General features: G+C 39.1%; 1 protein-coding gene across 8 annotated transcripts in view; it reads left to right on the top strand.

The window, feature by feature from the left end:
- Positions 1–24,278, top strand: part of CDH18 (cadherin 18) — a 564,404-nt gene that overhangs the window by 289,000 nt on the left and 251,126 nt on the right. For 6 of the 8 annotated variants that reach the window (XM_066992492.1, XM_066992489.1, XM_066992490.1 and 3 more), the window contains one exon: positions 23,757–23,856. The gene's annotated coding sequence lies outside the window, so the exon portion shown is untranslated. Of the gene's footprint in view, positions 1–9,278; positions 9,439–23,756; positions 23,857–24,278 lie in introns of those variants that run through there. The other 2 variants (XM_048072071.2, XM_048072070.2) reach the window with 1 other exon arrangement.

Below are 24,278 nucleotides of genomic sequence, written 5' to 3'. Positions count from 1 at the left end.
TAATATAAAGGACTGGAAGGAAATAATAAGCTTTTAGCTTTGAAAAATTTACTGTAGATAATTCTATTTTAAAATTTGTTTAAAGATCAACTGTTTAATTCCTCAGCATTTTAAATATTTTTATGGGTTTAGATCCTGTTTTTCTGCTACACAAAAACGTAATGTTTTAAAAATGGTACTTTTTTTTACCAAGTAGATTGTTTCTTCGCTGTATCTGGCCCTTTTATTAACAAATGCCACCTCTTGCTATTTTGTCTTTTCTCATTGCTAATCCTGTAAAGCCAAGAATTTGACTTTATTGTCTTCAGGAGAGCCAACTGAAAATAGATCTTACCATAAAAGAAATAGGAGACTGACTGGTTCCTTGTGCAACTCTTGGGGATGCATTTGCCTAATTTGAAAATTATTATATTATTGTCTATACAGGAAAAGTAAAAGAAAGGGATTAGTCTGTTTTTGAGACATCTAGCTTAGTTTCAAAGATTCAAAGAAAAATTTAGATCAAAAGCTCTCATCAGGGCTCTTCAAAAGACTGTCGTACCTCTCTGTGCAACCTATCCCAGTGCTTAACCTTGCTCACTGTGAAAAGCTGCCTCCCCATACCCAGTGGAAATTTTTCACTCTTGCCACTTGTGACCACTGTCACCTGTCCTGTTGCTGTGTCTCTGAGGAGAACCTGGCTGTGTCTTCCCTACTGCTCCTGCAACTAGCTCCCTGCTGCACCTTCTTCTCTCTTCTCCAGGCAAAACAGACCCAGCATCCACAGCTTCTCTGCATACATCAGACCCATCAGCACCCAAACCTTCTCAGTGGCCACCCCCCAGCTTGCGTCCCTGAGCGTCTCTCATCCCTCTGGTGCACTAACCACTCCCTCCACTGTGATGCCATCTCTCAACTCACATTCTGTTCCCATTGTTGATGTAAAAAGTATCTGGATCAGTATCAACCCTTGAGGAACATGGTTCCTGGAGGCTTACACTCCAGATGGACTACCACTACCTTGTGGTCTAGCCAATCCATAACTCCATAGTTTGACTACAAGGATACTGTGGGAGACTGTGATAAAAGCCTTACTAAATTCAAGGAGAGTGGTCATCATGGCTCTGTTTGTCTACATCCAGTCATTTCATCATAGAAGACAAGTTGGTCAGGAAGGATTTGCCCTTGGTGTATCCATACTTACTACTCCTTCAGCTTTTTTTCTGTCTGTGAGCCTGGAAGTTGTTCCTAGGAGGATTTGCTCTATAAATTTGGTAGGACTTGAGGTAAGGCTGACCACATTATATCGCTCTGTGGCTCTTCCTTCTTACTTTTTTTGGAAGATTGACGTAGTTGTCCATTTTTCAGTTGTTGGGGAATTCCTGTGACTATATAATAGATAACAGCTCCCCAGTGATGGCAGTCATCCTACTCAGCACTGCTGGATGCAACCTGTCCCATTTTGTATTTTGCAGGTTTAGCTACATAACCCTAATAAGCATGAAAGAATGAGAGATGGGAAGGATGGGACATTTTGTCAGTAAGTGAAGATTCCCAAATACAGGAGCAAATAATAATTGGAATAAACTACCAAAAGAATTGGCTGATCATTAATTTCTTGAATTCCTTAAAGCAAAATTACTCCCTTCCTGGACTATATGCATTGATCAGACCTCAGTAGTTAGGCTTAGTACCACACAAAGTGAGTCAAGTCTTTTGTCTTGTCTCTGGATTGCATATAAGGATATTGTTATTTATTTATTTGTTTATTTATTTATGATGGGGTTGGTGAGACTATAACAGTTCACCCAGAGAAGCTGTGGATGCCTCATCCCTGGAAGTGTTCAAAATCAGGTTGCCCAAGGCTTTGATCAACCTAGTCTGGTGAAAGATGCCCCTGTCTAAGGCAGGGGGGAGGAACTAGGTGATCTTTAGAGGGGTCCTTTCCAACCCAAACCCTTCTGTGATGCTGTCACATATTGTTTCATTCTTGGATAGGATCTGTGGACTTGCCGTTGTGAAAGTTTCCTCAGAGGGAGCCACTCTTCAGTAGTTTCGATTTAATGGTAGAAAGAATGGGAAGAGTAAAACAGTAATGGCAGTTTATCTAATGTTATATAGAAAGAGAACTGGCAGATTCCACTTTTGAAAAGACTCCTTTCATTTTGGAAGATACGAGATCAAAAGCAAAGTACTTCAGCAAGCCTTCTTACAGGAAATAAGGCTTTACCCGATGTGTCTTTCCTACACCTTTAGTGAACAGATGGGTAGCAATCGATTATGTTTACAATTGGGGCACTAAAGAAAATGTTGTCATTTTTTCCCCTGCTAGCCATTTTTCTATTTAATTCTTTGACAGCGCAGATGAAATCAAACTAAATGTTCTGTTTTAATTAAAATGAAAGTAAATTTATTAGTCAGGGAAATTCTGTGTTCTGTTTATGCTTGGGGAAAAAAGCAAACGTGTCATCCTCATTGTTTGTCACCATTTAGCATGAGGTTATTTCTTGTTGCTTATTTGGCCTATAGAACAAAACATACTAGTGATATTTATAATTTTTATTAATTCTAAAGAATTCTAGTGAGCAATAGTAAGTAAATGGCACAGGAAAAACACATCCTGAGAAGCATTCCAGGAGGATCTTGTTGTTTATGTTTTTTAAAACTAAATAAATGGCAGTCAGTGACATTTCCTAAAAGGAAGCCTATAGTTGGCTGGCAGAACTGGAGTGCTTCTTCAAGTGAAAACAAGTAGAATAATAATCAGTCTGTTTCTTGAGTGTTGTTTCTATTTCTTCAGTTGTCTCATTGTCTGGAAAATAAGGCGGGGGGGCTCCTCCCTTGGTGATGTCACAGATTTATCACCACTGGAATGTGAGAACACTCAGTAAAATCTTATGGTTTCCCTCTTGGTCTAGGTGCACTGAAGGGGGACACACTAGCACCCCATCTAGAATCTCAGAACAGGAAGTATGTTTGAGTATTCTGTGCCTACACAGTTGGGAGAATCCTCATCAGCTACAATGTGGTAACACTACGCCTGAAGAATATACTTCAACCTAGTCTTCTCATTTGACACTTCTAAATGAGAATGCTGTCAATCTCAGCTTTAGACTTTGGAAGCATCCAAGAAGTGTCTGTTTTGTTTCTCTTCCTCTCCAGTTTCTTGCTCTTTCAGAAATCTGCTTGGATTTATCTATTTTCCTGCTCTAATCGGAAACTAGGTTAATCTAGTTAATGGAAGCGCTGGGATTAGATACTAATTGACTCTACAACCCTGTACTAAATACAGTTGTCCCACAAGCTGTGGGTGATTTGGCAACTAAGAGCTCTGCTAAATAGTTCAGTAATTTTCAAAGTTCAACTTTGGTCCTGTATTGCTGCTCAGTATAATTACAAAACAGAATTACTACGAATATAGTGCAAATTTGTTCCCTTGAGGCAAAGAAAGCCAAGAGCATCCCGGGTTGCATTAGGAAGAGCAACACCAGCAGGTCAAGGGAGGTCATCCATTGCTTCAGCTCTGGTGTGAATTATCTGGAATGCTGAGTCCAGTTCTGGGCTCCCGAGCCATACATAGATGTGCTGGAGCAAGTCCAGTGAAGGGCCATGAAGGTGATCGAGGGATCAGAACATCCATCACATCAGGCCAAGCAGAGAAATGGCACTGTTTGGCCATGAGAGGAGAAGACTCTTGGGGGGGGGGGGGGGGGTGTTGGCAATACATATAAATACCTGATGAAGGGGGATAAAGAAAAGGAAGACATAGTCTTAGTGGTGCCCACTGTCAAGACATGAAGCAATAAGCACCAACTGATATGTTTATACATAATTAAAACTTTGCCAGTGTGAGCGTAATCAAACACTGGAACAGGTTACTTAGGTTGTGGAGTCTCCATCCTTGGAGACATTCAGAGTCGGACTGGACATGACTGTAAGCTACCTGTGCTAGTTGACCCTGCTGTGAGCAGGGGGTGGTCGGACTGAATGATCTCCAGAGGTTCCTTCTGATCTCAGTGATTCTGTGAAAGGTGTTTTATATTTTAGAGTTGTTGATCCTGTACATTTTTGTAAGGAGCGGTGGTGATATGTTGAGCAAAACAACATCAGGGTTGCATCCTCATATTGGCAAAAAGTGGTTTAAAAGAAAAGTAAAGAAAAAGAAAAAGAAAAAGAAAAAGAAAAAGAAAAAGAAAAAGAAAAAAAAAAAAAAAGAAAAAGAAAAAGAAAAAAGAAAAAGAAAGAAAATAAAAGAGAGAAGAGGAAAGGAAAGGAAAGGAAAGGAAAGGAAAGGAAAGGAAAGGAAAGGAAAGGAAAGGAAAGGAAAGGAAAGGAAAGGAAAGGAAAGGAAAGGAAAGGAAAGGAGAAAGTGTTAGGTCATGCAGAAATAGTACAGGGAAGGCATGGGAGACTCTGATGTCCCAATGAAGATTCCACATTAAAAATTGCTGGCTTTTTCATTATCCCAGCTTCAGTGTGTTTCAGCATTATGGTTTTAGTGGAAAGGATGTTCTTACTTCAATAGTAATCTCGTCATCTTCTTGTAACATTTTAGAATTCTCATTTCTGATCTGCTGTTAGCCTACTGAATGTGGACTCTAAGAGAAGCAATTTCTTTGTCTTGGTAAAGATAAGAAGTACATAATATGTCCCAGAAATAACGTTCTTTAGAATAATATTATGGAAATCTGTCTTTAGGCTGTCCCGAGAGCTTTTGCTGGTAAGTGTTTACCTACCTTTAAATAAAAATTTATGAAAGCTCCTGTTACAGTGGGGAAGAATGGTGCATCTCATTACTACTTGTAAGAGCCGTCAAATCCAACCCAATATAATATTCATAATTCAGGCATGCATGAAATCAGACATGCTTGTAATCAGCTGATACATTATATAAAAATAGAGTATCTAAGTAACCATTTGCAACAATCCAGAAGGAACCTCGACCCTTGAGGATTTAATATTGGTTGGTGAATGAAAAAAGATTATTTTTGCCTGTATTAATTTCAAAAACACAAGGTTATTTCTCTTACCAGGTTCAAATTTACAAGAACGCTGCCTGTTGCATATAAACCTTACATAGTTACCAGGGATCACCCTATTTTACAGTGGTCACTGCGTTATATACTGTTATAGGGTTATACCGTTTTCCTAAGAAACATCCCAATTGAGCAAGTTTCTTGACTGAATTGTGTCTGTTATATATACATTAATGTGAAATTCCACAGGACGGGCAGAAAGATCTACTGATGTCTGAGTCAATCACTTCGTTGCCTTTAGCTGAGTCTTCTTTCTTCTATTTCCCATGGTGTTACGAGGCAAGGACTTAGGGGCTGGAACACCGCCCTGTTCCTGGTGCCCTTTATGGATTATCTGTGCTTTCGCGCGTTTGGAGAGGGACTGATTCACTCGGAGTTTTATGGTAACGGGTAGCAAAATGCCAGGTGTTACATTGTGTTCTGTCAGTATGTTTTACCTGTCATTTCATGCAATACTAAAGGCAAATGACTGTATTATCATGAGTTTTCTGTGACTGGCAACTGTTATTGGCATCATATATCTAGGAACAGCTGTTGTTGTTTTATTAGAAAATACTCCAGTGATGCTTAGTGTAGAAGGAGCCAAGGCAGTATCAGCAGCATTGCTGTTCCCTCTGGGATTAGTATTGTGTAGCATTTGCTGATCTGTATTAAAAAATAAAATAAAATTATTTTTCTTAATCAACCATTTTAATATTTCATAGGAAATGCATGGCTTAAAGAATATTCAGAGACCACATGCAAATTGAATTGTTTCAGTCCTGTTCCCTCTGAATATTTGTGCACATTACCAAATTAAAACATTAAACTATAATATACAATAGGCACGATCCGAGATCCCTACAGGAACATGAAGACAGCTCAGTTTTGTGTTCATCCACTAAACAAGGTTAAACATTTCAGTTCCACCGTTTTATATCAGAAAATGTTTGGTATAAAAATGAAAAAAAAAAAAAGACTGCTGTGATCTATTCAGACTTTATTTTCTGATAGAAAACTAGAAAAGCAGCAATAATTTGAATGTATTTGATTTTGAACTTAGTTTTGCATTTTTTATATTTTATTACTCTTTTTATATTTTATTACTCCTTTATGTAGAAATAACAGTGATATGGTGAGTCAAGGGTTGTTAGATTGTGATGCATCATCAAAGGATAAATATTATTTTTTATATCTTCCTCAACATCTTTTAATTTTATTTTCTTTAGGACCAATTGTTAATTGCAGTCATTGAAATATTTTCAGATGATAGTTTCTAGAGACCTGTCATAGTAGATCACATAGAAACTTTCAAAAAAATGTATCTCTTCATGTAGTAGTACTTGTAAGAATACTTATTAGTAGCTCTGTTTAGATAAAAAAAGAGTTTATGAAATAAGAGAAAAAACGATGAGAGGAAGTGTCATTGTTCTCAGATGTATTGCTGTGACTGGTTCTTATGCACTGCAACTGAGAACAAAAATAACGATTTAATTTAGTTAAAAAGAAAACAACCAATTACACAGCCAGTGTTAACTGTTACTTGTTTTCAGGTGTGTTATTCCTTTGCTTGTATTGTGAAATAATGGCATGCACTGGAAGAATTTTATTTTTTTAACACTTTCACTCTAGCAAAAAGGGAAGCAGTAACTGCATTTTTAAGACTGGAAAGTTGCTGCTGGGGATGGTGGTAACAGGGATATTCCCAATGCTTTAGAACAAGAATGTGAAAAATCCTGGTACAGTTGTTGTCAGTGTGTGAAGGGAGGTTTTTGGCAGCAACTGGGTTGATTTTCTTTGACTGCAACCATTAGAGTACACGCACCTAAGAAAGAGGAAGAGTTGGACTGAACTTAGCAACATCATCGCAATATGATCTGAACGTTCCTAATTTATCCAGGGTACGGGAAATTTGTAGTCTAAAATTGACCTGAATTTTCTCAGTACCTGATATATTAAGGAACTACTTTGTCTTTTTATAAGTGGTTGAATGTTAGCTGAATTATCAGTTTCTAGCTGTTACCTGCAAGATGATCAATATTTGTTTAGCATATTAAGTCACCAACAAAGAGAGACTGGTTTTGCAGGCATATCCTATAAATGATTAACTGGAGCATGTTATCTAAAAAAGAATTTCAACATCAGCAAAAGCTCACTTTTTTTTTTTTTTGAATCTAGAAGCTTTGCTAGCATACAGTACAGCTCTGTGTTCTACTTCATCACTAGTTCACCTACATTTCAGTATTGCTCCTAAAAGCATAAGTCCACGCCCTCAAAGGTACAAATCCCACCCCTTTCTTTTTTTTTTTTTTTTTCTTTTTCTTTTTCCTACATAATCTTTGTCACAAGCTCTCAATTCTGGGAAAGGAACTTTCTGAATGCAATCTGCAAAGTTCTGTGTTTTGATACACTGATGGAACTGTGCAAGTCCATGGGGCTCCTGAGGTGAACCTACTTGCACAGTGGTGCTTCGTGTGTTACAACCAGATTTCCCTGGAATTCCTTTGTCATTACTGCTGCAGTCCCAGACAATAATTTCATTTTGTAGCTCTTTTCATAAGGCTTTTTTATTTTCCCATGACAAATTTAGAGTCTTTTAAAATTCAAACTGATAAATGGATTGGCCTAGCATCAGTATAACCAAATCTCAATGTTTAGTCTTAAAACGTTGGCTTAAAAGAAATGTCAGAGTTCACTGAGGCTGTTTTTTTTTTTTTTAAACTTTTCAGCTTCTTCCTTGAAATGGCATAAAGTTTTTGAATTGTTAAGAATATCTTTGACTATTTTATACCAAATTAGCCTGCAATACTGCTCATAATCTCTTTATGCTAACGTTCTCCACTCCTGCCTGAGAGGAGTATTTGAAATATTTAAATATGAATATATATGTGTATATTTATTATATACACACACATATATGAGAAGAAAGAACTGTGTATATTCTCACCTTTTAAAGGCTTTTCTGTAGCATCAAGACTTCCCTCTGCTTGTCATACCGCTCATTGCAGAAGCGAATGAGTGATGACTTATGCTCTGAGTATCTGGTGAATATTCATAGTTCTGCCTTATTCACTGAAAATTGCTGAAAAAAAGACCTAAAATAAAATGTTTTGCTTTTAGCTCTGTCCATGGATTGTTCTAGGTAAGCTGCACTTCACCCAGTGGTTGGTAAACTGCAAGACTCGTTTAATCTCACTCACTTTAAGCAGTTAAGGAGGTGGCTTGGCATGAATTGTTTGTCAAATTAAACTGTATGGACCTTCACAGAGTGAAGGGGAGGGGTTGTCTTTTTTCTCCCTTTTCCCCCTCAATATTAGTAAACTAACTACCACCTTGACAAGCGGATTTGAAAGTGAGGTAAAACAGTAAAATCATCTGGATAAAAGCAGCCCATCGCTGGGTCAGGAGATCTGTCAGGGAGCTGACTGGAGCCCACCAGGAGTTAGGTGAGAGCATTGTGGAGACTCCACATGGAAGCCTCGATTCCTGCGCGCTGTAGTTGCAGGCCGGGGGACATGAACATAGCAAATGGAAGCAGTCGCTACTCCGTTCCTGATAGGAGCTTACCTCTCCCCTCTTTCCTTCAGCCCCCTGCCCTGATCGCAAAACCATTTGTAATGTAACGTGTATTTTGGAGCAGCCAAGAGCGTTTCTGTTCAAGAAGTTCTCAGAATCTAGCCCTGGATTTTATCCCATCTTTGGTTTAGGCCATCTCAGTGCCCGGCGTTGCTCTTCCCATCCATGAGATCTGGTGTAGCAGCTTCCCTTCCCGTTACTGTACGTGCCGGAATGGCTCTCCTCGCCTCTCCTTTCCCACTCCAGCTGGATTGCATACATTGTGCGCGGCACCTTTTCGCTCGGGACGCGGCCGCTGCCGGCGGCCTTCCTCCTCTTCCAGTCGGCTGCTCCCTGCCTGGGCAGGGGGCTGGGAGCGAGCCTGCTGCGTGCCCATCGCCCCCGGGACGCGGCCGGCACCCGGTTACCCCTTGGAGGCAGGATGCTGATCCCGGGTGGGCATCCTCCAGCCGGCCTCCATCGGGGGCAGGACACCTGGAAGCGCGCCGAACCGAACCGAGCCGAGCCGAGCCGAGCGGCATCAAGCGGCCGGCAGCATCCCCGGCCCCTGGGCGCTGCCCGCAGCCGCCGGGCAGAGGCGGGCGCGCTCCGTGCCCGCGCTGCGCGGCCCCGGCGAGCGGCGGGAGCGGGGAGCGGGGGCGGCGCCGGGGGGTGGCTCCGGGGGACCCGGGGCCGGGGCCGGGCGCTCTCCGAGGACGACACCACCGGCACAAGTCGCTGCTGGCTGCCGGCGCCGGGCGGGCCGGGTGAGGCTCCGGAGCCGAGCCGAGCCGAGCCGCGCCGAGCACAAAGTTGCCGGCGGTGCGCTCGCCGCGCCCCTGCGGTGCCGGGGAGCCGCGCTGCTGCGGGGGGGACCCGCGACATCCAGGTACGGGGAGGTCTGCGCTCTGTCTGTCCGTCCGTCTGTCCGTGCGCGGTGGCTGCGGTCGTGCCGTGTAACTTGGGGGCTGGCGTGCGGCCGCGGCTGCACGGTGACCGGGGGCGGGCAGGTTTGGGAGCCCGGCTCCCACGCGTGTGCCCGGCCGTGCAAATCGCACGGCGGGTGGAGTTGGGTGTGAGGAACTTTAAGCCTGATGTATCAGGAGCAATTTCAGGGGTGCTTTTTTTTCTGTTTTTCCCCCCTTATCTCTAATATTATGTGATAACTGAGGGCTGAAATTGCAGGAAAAAAAAAAAAAAAGACTTGGAGATTTACCTTTAGCTGCTTTTCACAGCTTCAGCAGTGACCCAACTTTACTTTGTGTAAAGGGCACTGTAAATAATGCACAGCCAGAAACGAATCCTCTCTCCATTGCCTCCTAGTCCACTCCCATAGTATCCTTATTAAAGACCAAAACGCACTATGTGTCTTCGGTTCACACCCCATTTTCCCCAGTTGCATTGCCAGTGGTCTGGAACTGAGTGTTTTTGCAAGCAAGGAGCTCCCCAGTGTGCCTTCACATAGTCCTGTACCTCTGTGTGTGTGTGTGTGTGTGTGTGTGTGTGTGTATGTGACACACTCTGTTTTGCCTACAGGAGTGACAAGATACAAAGAGGACAGGGTACAGAAGCCAGTGACATGTAGCAAATGTATACCCCTGCATGTTTTTCTCCTGAGCTCATCTTTGTAAAGCAGTATGAGCATTTCTTACATTATAATATAGTTTATCATTCAAATTAGGGCTTGAGAGAAATCCAATTTCACGAGCATCGATGCCCCATTAGCTTTTCATGATCAGAAGAAATATGATGGAGAACACAAGTAAAATTATGACTTCAGTTAGCACAGGTGATAAAATCAGATTTTATTTTTCATTCCAAGACACTAACCATAGATCCTCCATTTCCAGAGCTTTACTTCTGTGCTGCAGTCAATCATACACAGTTGTGAGAAAACACTGAAGCCTTCTTTCTGCAATAATTGTCCTCCTCGTGGACAACAGTAAACGTTTATCTTCAGGGGAAATATTAATTTAAAGTTTGGCATATGCTTGGTATTTTGCTCAGCTTTAAAGGTAAAGTGATTTATGGAAATAACCCATAGGCTTTCCTAACTACTCTACTGCCTTTGACAGATTTCATTTGATTTCATTTCAGACCCTTCAAAGGAAGACATGGTACTTTATAGCTACCTAATGCAAATTAAGGTGTGACTCTTTTCTTAGATGTGGACCTTGGGAAACAACATAATACTTTTCTTTTGTAACTAATTAAAACTACCAGTCATCCTACATCCTACTTAAGGACTCCCATAGATAACTCTGTTCCATTTCTACGTAAAAAACAAACAAGCAGGAAAAAAAAAAAAACAACCAACAACAACAAACAAACCAGCCACTAACCCACTCTCTTTTATGTGCTCTCTTTAAAAAAAATAGGCAGAAGAAATAGCGTGTCAGACAGCAGTCTTTCCTTTAAACAGGAGCAGATCCAGTACATGAGCATGGCTTAGGGGGCACTGTGTTGCTCACCAAACCACTTACAGTTGAGGTCCAAAATTAAATTGGGCCCACTTGTAGGTACTGAGGCTCCCATAAAGCTTCACCAGGATAGGAGTACTAGTAAGACAAAATGTCAGCTGAAGTTTCTATACTTCAGCCACTTTAAATCCCCAGGCAGTTTAATTCTTTACTTCCTAGATTAATAAATGTTGTCGTGTAGCAGTTTTGTCCTGCAATGCAGAGACTCTAACTCAACCACTTTGTTGGTGCATGCTGTGCTAGCTTGTAGTAACCAGTACAGGTGAACATAAGCAATGTTATAAAACATTTGGGATAAATGTCATCAACATCCAAAATATGTGTGCGTAAGTGTCTGGGTGCTGGATAGAGTTACAGTTGATCATGGACCAGTACTGACGTTCCTGTGGTGCATAACATGTACATGATACCCTTCAGGAAACAATCTTTATTTGAAAGCAATTGTAATTTTTGTATTTTTTCCCTCTGAACTCTGCTTCACTTTACTCACTGTCTTGGAAAAGTACTTGGAATTTACCAACATCTAGAAGTAAACGCATTTAAGATATAAGTAATTGAGTTGTTAGTTCTAAAGATGGTCGTGTGGAAGACTTCACATGACATCTCAGTCTAATAAATGCAATTCAAAGGGTATGAAAGATCCTGTTCCATGGCAGGAAGCTCCTGCTCTGGTTGAGAGCTACACTTCTGTTAATGTAAGTAGTGCTGAAAATTATCAATGCTATCAGATTGAATCAAACCAGTTAAATACCAGTGAGTCATCTTTTCCATGCAGATGAACACGAGCTCCTGCTCAGACAGTTAACTGCTAGTTAGCTCTGGCAGACCTGCCCTACCAGGGGCCTAAGCTAAATCAGCCCTCATGACCCATTGTGGCACAGTTTGTTTGTAGGCAGTGTAAAATAAAGGCGGAGGCTGACATAACAGAAAGGGGAGGAAAATGTAGAGGGGAAAAAATCAATGTAAATAGATTCTGTTCATCTTCTTCCGGAAGAATAAGGTGTATATGTGAAGGTCATAAACATAAACAATATGAAAAACCCAAAATTGTCTACAAAGGTTTATGTAATCCAGCATGTAAGTTTCACTAGTATTTGTTCTGAGATTATGATCGAAAACCTTTTCCTTGGTCAACAGTGTGCTAGTTTAAAGAGAGTATAGTCCAGTGATAAATCAGGATGTGCTGCTAATTTCATGATTTACTTGATAGGCAATCTTAGATAAGTCCCTGAAGCACATTGTAAGGTATAAAAGGAACACTGGCACAATAACTATAAGTTGAATATGGTGCGGTATTGTTTCAAAGAAATATTGCAGAGCATAATGCCGAAGTGCTAGTGTGTCCATTACTCTGTAAGGTAGTTTCCATTATAAACACAGTTTTGCTCTCCATTTCCAGCAAAAAGAAGTTGCATAGAATTTGAAAATTCAATCCAAATGTTGAAGTAGAATTTTTAAGAAGTTCATCAAGTGAGAGCCAAAAAGTCATGTCTCCCTTAAGGGAGAAGGAAGGCTAGCAGAACAAGATTTTTATTTATTTATTTATTTATTTATTTATTTATTTTCTCCAAGAACAGGAGACAAGCTACTGATGTTGAGATGCTTTAAACAATGTACCACTGTTTTTTTTTTTTTTTTTTTTTCCTCTCTGTAAGTAACAGGTAAGCAATTTAATGGTGTTTTCACATCTGCAGTTCTTGTATACTGAAAATATATTTAACTGTTGCCTGAGGTTTGTAAAAATGGCTATTTTGCATTATTGAGATTTACCATTTATATATATATAAATATATATTATTTTTTTTTCCTGTGGAATTACTTCAAACCTGGGCAGAGTTAAGGCTGGGCTTATTATCATATAAAAGACAGTGTGTTATTTTAAAATTAAAAGGTTGACTACTCACTCTTTATTAACCTGCTTGCTTCTTTGAAATAAATATTCTTGCAAGGTAGAATATATTTAGGTCACAGACATATTTTCCATCCCAACTCCACCTTGCCTAGGTTTCAATATAATTTTGTCAGTGCTTACATGGTCAGTTTTTAAAGGATGTTTGTGCAGTCTCATGTAAAAATACTCAGTCTAGCTCAGGTTCTGGCTGTGTTTTGAGTATAGGACTGTAGTGGTTGGTGAGATTTTTTTGGTCTGTGTTGAAATAGTCTCCTTTTAAAACCCACTGTCGTTGGTGTAGAACCTGTAAACTAGTGAGGCAACTAGAAGAAATGAGAGTCAAGACAGTGTTTTATGATGGTAGTTTAAGTAATAAGGGACTAGTTGGCCAGTTTTATTTGGAAACTCCAAAGCTGGGCAGTTTGTAATATGGAACAGAGTTTTGTTTGGCACCCGTAAAAATTGGCATATCCATACACAGTTACATACAGCAAAGTTATCTGAATGTGAAGTACTGCGCAGTCAGTAAGACCAGACCCTTAAGGTGCTTTCCTGGAGTCACATTGCCTTGATGTAGCAAGTGGGAGAAGTGAGGCCGACAGAAGGGCACGCAGTTCCCTAGGAAGCCTGCCAGCAGCGGGACTTGGGTCTGCCACGTCCCCATCCTGTTCCCCCTTTGCTGAGTGGCTGTGAACTGGACATCACAAATTGTCCACCTTCAGGTTCTTCATGGTCTGTGGTGGGGTCTTCTGCTTGGATGTTCGAACTTTCTGTGGAGAAGCCTGCCTCTCCCTGCTGATATAGGTAGCTTGAGCTCAAGTAGGTACCTAGATGTAGATGGTGTAAATGCTGCCCAGCATGTCTTCTCCTCTTGTGGTATTTCAGTTGGAAACAACCAACTCCTGTTTTGTTGAGTCTCTTTTTTGGTATTTCATGGTGCGTTATGCGTTGTGCTGTTTCATAATCAGTACTCGTTGAGACCTTACAGACGCAGTTACAGGTTCATGTATGGATGTACATACAAACACATACTTTTTGGGAGGATACAAAGGAATGGAAATTATTTTATTTTATTTTATTATTGAAAAAGAGAAGAAGAAGAAAAAACCCTTGATACTGTTAAAAACACGTAAAAGTTACTGATCACATCATGTACAATGAGCTATTCATTGACCTGTCTGCTTATTTTCACAGATGGGACTGTACGTTTCTGTAATTACATTAAATGATTTATTTTGAATAATATTCTCTGATTAGATTATTTAACCTAGTGACTAATATATTTTCTATAAAAGTTAATTATACATTTGGATTTGAATTATGTTTAATTCACGTCTTACTCCTATTGGGTGGGAGAGCTGTGAATGAAAATCTTTTAGTCCAAGAAACTATCAAGTGCCTTTTGCTATCAATAATTATACCTTGCCCAGATGAAATATTTTTGTTCTGTCTTTTCTTTGTAAGTATAGTTTCTAGGGCAGTTGTTGAATGAGGCTTAAGTTGACATTTGGAATTGGGGTAGTGGGTTTCTCAGGCTTGTATTTCTGGCTAGGATTTGGTCAAGCTTTGTCATGTTGTTCTGTTAGTGGTACTCAGTGACAGATATCTAAAAAAAATAAATTAGTGACATAAGAGACCATCTCCATAGTAGTCTGGCATGCATTTGATATATTCAAAACCATCTCTGAGACCCTTTCTTACTGAATCCTATAGTATTTGTAAATTACAAGTGTTCCTTTAGCAGAGAACCTTCCTACAATTAGCAACAACTTTAATAGTGACAGGACAGGAAAATCATTGCTATTAATGCTGAGGGTGTTTGTGTATATTTGAAAGAAAAAAGGCTAAAAGGGAAGTAGTTCCTTTAGTTTGCTCACTGGTGAAAAAGATTTCATTTGACTGTAAGAAGGTATTTTTAATGCTGATATATAGTATTAGCACCAGGGAACTGCTGACTCGTCTAAGTATAAAATCTTGGCTTTCAGGAGAGGTGAAATAAAACTAGGGCATATGAGCAGCATCGTAGCATGGCAGCTATTAACTGCCTATGGGAACTGCCAATATTTAAAAATAAAAAGTAAGCTAATTTACATGTGGATTACAGTCCTCAATCACTATTTCTTTTATGTTTCACATTTTGTTCTTTCTAATAAATAATAAGCCTTCTTACTGGAGTCATAAAAAAGCTAAACATCATTTATTATATGCAATTTTCGCATACTTTGCTGATGAAGAAGATTTGTTACATATTTGCCATTCATTTAAGCATGATTTCTTGCATTCATATTAGGGAATTTGAGCTTAGAGTTACTATCTTGCCTATTCAGCCTAGAGAGATCTTAAATATTTTTGTAATTGCATGGCAGAAGGTGTAAAATAACCAGTTCAGTTAACATTGTATCTTCTGCATTGACATCAGTTGTCTTTTTCTTTTTTTTTTTCCTCTGTTTTAAATTGTCGTCCACATAAATTAAACTGTGAGCCACCTTCTAGCTTTTAGAAAACTGCTAAAGAAATACAGGGTTTGTTCTTATACTCATTTGTTTTCAATGAACACTTTGAAACCCAGTGTAGCTTTTCATTAGAAGCCCTTCTAAGTGGTTTTGGGAAGCAGTAAGACAATCCACAAGCAAATATATATTTTCAAGTGGTGCTCAACATTTCTAGCCTGTTGAGCTTCTTTCAGCGTCAAGTGAAGTCCATAAAGTATTCACAGTACTATAGTTGATTCATACTAGATGCAGTGTTTGCTACACAAACTGGATTTATTTGTTATCCTGCATATTCTCAAACCAGCTATCGTACAGGTAAGGTTCACAGCATGCCCCAGGGCTGCTCCAGGAGGCGGTGCGTGTGGTAGGCCTTCCCTGGGCAGGTGAGGTGGCCATTGAGCAGCAGTGGCCTCTTCCTGGGTATTGGCTGAGGGGGCTAAGGGTGTGGGTTGTGTCTGGGGAGCAGGTCCCAAGACCGCCAGGGTGCTGTGGGTCTTGGCTTGCAGCTGGGACAGAAGTGTTCTGGGTTGAGAGGGAACAATCCTCTTTTATGAATATAGGCCTGGAGAAGGCCTCCCCTTTTCTGAAATCAAGCTCAAATGACTGCAGCGTTCTAATACCAACCATGCTTATGCTGGGAGTGAAGAACACAATGTGGAAGACCTCTTGGCCTCTTGAGGATGGGCCAGTAGATGGATGTGTGTTAGGGAAGAAGTAGGCCCCCGAGAGCATGGAGGACATAAAGGAGAATTTATGTGAGATGACTCAGCCAACAAGTTGCTGAATTTTGTATATGTATATTTTTTTCTGTGTTCATTTTCTGCCAGATTAGAGAACTGAATCATTTTATATGACAGTTTGACAAATTCCATATCTAATGCAGTGAAAATGGGAGGAGCAGCAAGCTGGATGTGGGGAAAGACAGACAGGGCCTCCTTATTTAGGTAAATTTTCTTTGACCATGTGGCAGATGAATGGAAAAGCTGACCGGAGGGATGTTCATTTTTACATGCCTTTGAAAAGTAGCCTTCTAGATAGAAGCTTATTCAGGAGGTTTGTAAATACCTCTCAGGCAATCCCAGCAGGAAGAGCTTTGTTGCCTTCATAAGCCTTGCATTGTGACTTGAAGACTAATGAGCCTGAGCTGTTTCAGACTATATAAAGTTGGGTGAGGACTGATTTCCAAAAGCTATTAATGCCTGCTGTGCTACTGAAGTTGGTTTGGCTTGTGTTGCTACATTACTGTAGTGTGTTTGGTTGGATATACTATGTCACGTGAAGAGCCTCTCTGTTTCCTTGTTCTGAACTGAGACTGAAGAGGCTCCCATTTATGTTTAAACAAAAAAGGTATCACATTCTTGAAATGCAACGAGTTTACTCCACAGGACCATTGTGTGATAATTAGTACTCATTACGTTATAATGAGCACTTGCTCTATTCATTGTGGAGCTTATTATATTTTAATGAGTGTTGTGACTCCCCTGCAGAGCAAAACTCAAGATTGTTCCTGTTCACGTGGCTCATTTTAATGGATGTGTTACACACTCTAGGACGTGTGAGAACATACTTACTTGCAATATATAGCTGTAAATTTGTTTTTATAAACAGGATAATATTTTTCTTAACTCTGTAAAAGCCCCCAAACATGGATGTTTCTAGTGCTTTGTATTTGTATTGCAAGCCAGGTGAAAGGGGAGTGCATTTATCATACTACCCTTGTATTAAAGAACATCTTGCAACTATTTTGTTCAGGACTTTAATTTATTCATTAAAATTAAAGCTCATAAATTAATGTGATTTGGTATGCGACTCCCTCCAGACCTGCAGTTTCAACAATCAGGTTTATGTCTTTTGAAAAATATTAATAAGCATTAAAGAATGTTTATGATATCTATAAAGTAAATAGAGGAACTCTTAAATAAAACCAGCTTTTGTCTATGGAGGATCCTGGACATTGTGGCATCACCTTGTTCAGGAAAAACAGAACAAGCAACTGAATGCCATAAGGTTTGATTTGTCTATGTTGTCTTTAGGTGGTCAGCCTGGAGAATCTTCGTTGATTGCTGGTGATCTTGATGTGACACCAAAGCCTTTGATAATGAGGTTCCTGGAATGTCCACATAGAGCATTATCCCTAAAAGTAAACCCTGCTCTTCTCTATGGTCTCCTGATGTTGCCACGCAAGCAGCTTCAAAACAAGGCTAAATGTTTTTGGAAAATTTTTTATCGACATTCAAACTTAAAATATGAACTGATTTTTCCTGTGTGGCAAAGTTGTTTATCCTTTATGAAACCCAAAGGCCATCTTCACTTTCTTATTTTAAAAACTGCATTATTAGTAAATTGAAACTGATAGATAGTTAATCAAACTGTATTTTTACTTTCTATAACCCTTCTTCTACCGTGTCACTTTTATTGAATACTTTACCATCAACAGAGACTTGCAAACAGGATTTTATTGGATTTATAAGTACTCAGCAGTTATTTATTGGCTGATACAAGCAGTACATAGGTAAGGCTTACCTGCTCCTAGGCAGAGCATTGCAATGGGGGATGCAATGGGGATGTGGAGTCCTTCTGAGACCCTGCACACTCGACAGTTATCACTCAAGTGGGGAAGCTTTGGCCTTCATTGCTGCCTATGATGCGGCAATCATTGGTCTTGCTGAGTTTTTGTCTTCAAGCTCTCTATGGTTTTGTCTTACGTTTTTATACTTTTCAATGATTATTAACTACTGTGCACTCTACATTTTCACTTCTGTCTCTGTTTTAGCTGTAGGTGCATTAGAGGTCCAAGTTCTTTTTTCCATTTTGGTGAAGCCCCTAATATACCAGGCGTTAGAGAACATTATATTTGGAACGAAGATAGCCTTTGATTAGTTGCAGAAACACACTTTAAATTGATAGTTTTAATCCAGTTTTGCTCCATCCTTGCTATAACTGTGCTGAACATATTTTGTCTGCAGAAAAACTTAGCTTATGGACTCCACATAATGATTGTCCTTTTAAGCTTCTCTCTCCCATATATCTCATGCCAATGAAAAGAAGTTTTGTATACCTCAGGTACCATTTGGCTGAGTAATTTTAGCAAATGCTTAAAAAAAAGCAGACAGAAATGGATGAAAGATATGAAATAAAGAATTCAATAAAGAAGTTAAAGTGTGTCATTTAAGAAAGAGATTTAAACCTTTCTTTTGAGTGTGATATGAGAAAAGAACATGGTTAGGCCTGATTTTTTTTCCCGCTCTTGAAGTCTTATTGCAGGTTATTGTAGAAAAGGTGTCAATTATTCAGCTCCTTTATGCCTCCTTGTCTTTTTATAAGAATGTATAGTTAGTTTTATAGTTGGCCACATAATGAAATTGATTTTTTTTCTCCCCCCCTGGTTTGAGTTAGAAAGGAGTGGAAGCTAATGTGGAACTTAATTTGACCTTAGACGTTATATGGTCTTATGTTGGCCTTTTGTACATGTTTTATCAATCAGTATATGCTGTAAGCAGCTTTATTTTATATACTGTAAGCTATTTATGCAGAGGGTATCTTACTCCTGAGATGGATTACAGGCTTAGACCCAATAATCAGTGTTTATAAATTATTTTAGGATGTTATGAGCAATACACTAGATCTTGCAAATTGTAGCTATCGTACATTTAGTTTTGGCTTACCAAGGCAAAACACGTTTGCATACCAAAGTGAAGCACACCCTGAGAGGTACTCTGTTTAGGCCAAGGGCCTCCATTTTCTATTGGCACTCTGCCAATAAAGCAGGAAGAAGTTTTGCAATGGAGATGAGGTTTGTTGATATTAACCTTCTCATCACTAATGGCATGAAGCTATGTCAGTGGAGGTTCAGGCTGGGTGTTAGGTAAAGGTTCTTGCCTGAGAGGGAGGTTGGGCATGGGAACAGGCTCCACAGGGAAGTGGTGACAGCAGCATACCATTGGGTGGTGCTGGGTGGAGCCAGGAGTTGGACTCAATGATCCTTGTGGGTCCCTTTCAACCTGGGATATTCTGTTTTTCTATCACACTGACCTTTTTTATGACTTTTCCACAGCTACCATTATTATCCTACTCCAGTAAGCAGGGGTCTTTGCAGCAGAGCTGACACCAGAGCTTCCTCAAGAAGTCTTTTTTAGATGTGTAAATCTCATTTGCGGATGTTGGATACCACCCTTGTCTGATCTGCAACAGCCATAATAATTCCATAAATGGAATTATCTTTACAGATGTAGGAAACCAATCCTTCATCCAATTACTTGTCTCTGTCTTTTCATGATAAGAAGGTGGCTTCTTGCAATGAGGACTCAATGAGTCTTGCATTTCAAGTTTTTTTGCATAAATTGAGGGAAAAAGCCCTACTAACCAGACTAATTTTTCAACACTTGAAAGATACTAAGTGGAAAATACTGATCTTTTTTACAATATGGTTCAGTTACCATTTTTTTTTTTCTTTTTCTTTTTCATCTTACCTTAAAGTGACTTTCATACCTGTTATGTGTTCTCATGCAGGTACTTCCTTTGTGTCCATCTCTGTTCCTTCATGCATAAACAGTCTTTCATTATTATTAGCTTACTCTGTGAGGTGTAAGTAACTATAACAAATACACCATTCCTGTGTGAGACATCTCAAAAATATTGTTATTGAGTAGATTCCCAAAGGCCCTGTCAGACTGGCATCTTAACATTTATTCAGTCTGATCCTCTACAGTTTGCACTTTTTCAGTTCAAAAGAGCACATAATTCTCTACTGCCTGAAGGCATGAGAAATTCGTTTTTCTCACAAGCAAAATGAATAGGTATTTTCAGCTACCTCCATTTTGTTTAAAGTTTGTCTTTGAAAGCCTAGCGTGATGAATTTATGATTTCCTTTCAGGCACATACCTATTTCTTTCCATTACTTATATTTTAAGGTTATACTTCTCATTCCTTGTTGCTCAAGTGCAGTAGAGGATTATCGAACTCTTCTTTGTCAGGTAGCTCCGACAGGCTGCAGTACTGCTTTTCCTTTTGAAGACCTTTTTATACTTTATGTGGATTGTGGTATCTTTGATGTTGCCTAATTGATATCTCAGAAATGAAGGTTAAAAAAAAAAAAACTGAATGAAGAGGTGAGCTACGTGACTAAGGTTGTACATAATTTTATTCTGTTTTAATCTTTCTTCTATCCTTATGCCTTATGGCCAGGTATCCCTCTAATGCTATTGCTTTATTTATCTCTATCACCCATTTCTGGATTAGTGTCTGTCAGTTATCTTTCCCACACCTTGAGAAGGAGTTCTCAAATTTGCATTTGGCTTCATACTCCCTCAGAAACCTGTTCAAAATTTCTAGCTGTCCTCATTTTTAATTACTCACCTTTTTTGAACAGTTATTTTTCATCCTGCCGCATCTACTTGTCTCATCTGTTTTAGGTTTAAGTTTCTTAGGACAGGACTGTCTGTCTTAAAACTCCATTTGAATACTGTTCACCCATACACAGCTCAATCCAAGTCCTGCATCTGCTTTGGCATGACCCTAGATGCTGGCAGTCCTGTGGAAAAGGACGTGGAGATCTGGAGGGCAGTGAATTACAGACGAGGCAGCAGAGCTGCCTTGGCAGCACTGATAGCTCCCTTCCTGCTGGCCTGGCACAGCTGTCAGGGCAGTACAAGGTATATCCCTCTTCTGTTTCAGCACCTGAAATTGGACCATTTTGCAGTCCCCCAAAACAAGAGGAGGATCATGAAAGTTCCTTTCAACCTAAATTTTGCCTCTGTTATTATTTTTTTTTTTTCTGGTCAGCAATCCTATTTACAGTAAGTTTTTACTTTATCGTTTGCTATTTTCAAAAATAACGATGTGATGAGTTCTGTGGAGTTATGTAGTAATTTCACAGGTATAAAATATAAGTCTAAATCTTTAGCAATATGCTTCATTAGTAGTCTTGACATGGGAAGGCACAGAATCTAATAAATATTCTTTTTTCTTATTTGAAAGCTGTACATGTACAATAAAGCTATTTTCAAAGGAAAACTTCTGTAATAGGGACAGTAAGATACAATATGAAGTTCTGTTCATATTAGAAAGTACCCACAAATTTTATTCTGAAATAGCAGTAATGAGGTATGAAGAAAAAATAGGAAAAAAACAATCTCAAAAAATATGTGAGTAAATTCACAGAATCATTTGGACAATGAGGTGGACAAAATGATTGAAGTTGTTTTACACCCTTCAATTTTTTGTCACTTCACAAAACAAAAAAAAGTACTTGGTGTGACAATATAATATGGGTTGTGCTCATTTCTAGTCATCTTGGATGTGAATGTCCTATCCAAACTCTAGTAATTGTTGAAACCAAATTAGAATGAGACAGTCAAACAGGCTCCCTTTGCTGTTTTCGCAGGGGAAGAGAAATTGTCAGAACAGAAAACTGTCCTCCTGAAGTTCCTAAAACAGGTTAAATGCCTTGGTCTTGGAGGATACATTTTTTTTCTTGCACTGACTATGAAGTCAAGTCCTCTTTTTCCAGAGATACATATTTCTGTAGAGAGTTAGGAGCATTTGTGGGGAGGTGAGAGCATTATTCAACAGAAATTTTAAGAATTGGAGGCATAAGAAGGATAAGTAGTGCTTGCTTATCCTCATGTCAAAAGCACAATTGATTTATAGCATTTGAAGTCCTTAAAGCCAGAGGAGATGATGAACCTATGAGGGCGAAACAAAATGTTTATGCGTTTTGGGTCAAGATACAGAAAATGGAGTCTGTTTACCAAGAAGACCAAAGATCTGTTTGGCAGTAGCAGTATCTGAAGGAAGGAACGAGAAGCCCCACGCAGTGAAATAATTCAGATGAACAAAACAGAACATTCTAGAAAGTAACGATGAGAAAACGCTTATTTACGTGCTTAACAAAATACCTTAATACAAGATAACCCTCTTAATTAGTAGAAGAGAATTTAAAGTCCTCCTTCTGATTTCCCTGAATTTAAAAGAAATCACGCTGCGTGCCAGGACACTTGAGGACATTAACTTACAGCATGGCCTATAAGTAAATATTATTCTGTAGTAATTTTCTCAGTGAGTTGGGGCCTAGCTGGCATTAAGCAAAAGGAAGAGGCAGCCACCCTGAAGGACTGAGTATGCTGCTTCACTTCTGGGTATGTTTAATGTTTTCCTAATATCTGATGCAGCTGCATTTGATAATCCTAAGTAAATGCTACATGCATAGTGCAATGTGTAACCTTGGGAGAAATCTCAAACAACCTTAATATTATATCCCCATAGCATGTGCTAAGTGGCGTGGAAAAATAGGTCTCTTGCAGATGTACACAGAAAACAATGTGTACGTTACGTTAACAAAGACACCATCTTTTTGATTGCTTGTGATCCTTTTTGGGAAGGATAATACCATATTATTTGTTTGTCTGCTTTCAGTTCTGCAGGAGTGTGTTTTTAAAACCACGGTACTTTTTAATTGTTGTGCTAAGTTGACTTCTTCATTGAGTTTTAATGTTTTAAATTTTCTTTATCAGGAATGTGAGATGTATTCTTAGCCGGGAAATGCTTGGTGTCAGTTTAGTGAAATTAATTTCTTTTATGATTTGCATGGACTACTGTTTTTCATCTTCTCTCAAACAGTGTTGAATATGTCCCATGGCACCTGATGGAGTCATAACTGAGGTCAACTGCCAGCTCTGGCCAGCTGCTTGAAAATAGTCAAATGTTTCTTTTTCTTAAAAGCAGAAAGAATACTGTATCATTTGTTATTTCAGTGTCTTCTAGACCCCCTTCACCCCTCCTTTTATTTTATTTTATTTTATTTTATTTTATTTTATTTTATTTTATTTTATTTTATTTTATTTTATTTTATTTTATTTTATTTTATTTTATTTTATTTTTCTTTTTTCTTTTTCTTTTTCTTTTTTTTATTATTTTATTTTTATTGGGAGGGTAACTTGGATTTTTCTTCTGGCATACAAATCAAATTAGAGGGTGTTCTGTCCTGACAAATTATGGAAGTAAATACTTCACTCTTTTTCTTTCTTTTCCATGAAAACAATGGGTCATATATTTGAATTTATTACTGATTACTGACAGTGGAGAAAGAAAAAATAGCATGTCTCTGGTTTTTATTAGTGACTACCTGTGTTTTTTATAATTTGAAGGGTTAAAGATGCAGAGTTAGCATTGCAGTGATGTGGTTTGGTAAATGCCTTTGATATTCCCTTCTGAAATTTATGATCTCCTATATAGAACCAGGCCTGCAAACACCTCCTAATCCAGTTACAGAAAAGGAACTTTATTAAACAATTGCATCCTGTGGTATCTCTGTAAAATCCTCTTTTTTTTTTTTTTTTTTTTGTAGGTGTTGTGAAATGAGCAGAACATGAATTTTATTTGAAATAAGCGGAGAGGAGAGATACAATCTGCTGGGTAGAGCAATGGTCTGGAGTTGAGAAAACAAAGTGAATTCAGTGTTTCTTTACTCATTGCAGCAGAACAATTTTTGCTTCTTGTATAGCTATTTATTTGCTTTATTTGTATTTATCTGCTTCTTGTGGCGATATTTACTTGAATTGACTAGTTGGTCTTGGTTAGGTACTCATCCAAACGGGCTAAACCACTACCTGATTTTCACCACTGGGTTTGTGGGAGTTGGCAACAAATGGACTCTTAGACACAGGCTTTACCATGTGTCTAGCTCAGCAGCACTGGAGTAGGCTGTTGTAGCTGTAAGATGGCCAAAGAAGGGGAAGAATTTGGAAGCCCCAAGGTAAAATTGCCTGGACCATCTCCTTAAGGAACCCTCTCTTCTCTTGGTTGTGTAGCAAATTCTAAATACTACTGGGTTTGGTAAGAGCTTTGTTTCAGCTACTTCCTTGTATGA

Source organism: Anser cygnoides, chromosome 2 (assembly GCF_040182565.1).
Source record: "Anser cygnoides isolate HZ-2024a breed goose chromosome 2, Taihu_goose_T2T_genome, whole genome shotgun sequence".
NCBI classification, from domain to species: Eukaryota; Metazoa; Chordata; class Aves; order Anseriformes; family Anatidae; genus Anser; species Anser cygnoides.
This window is presented reverse-complemented; position numbering and strand designations above follow the sequence as displayed.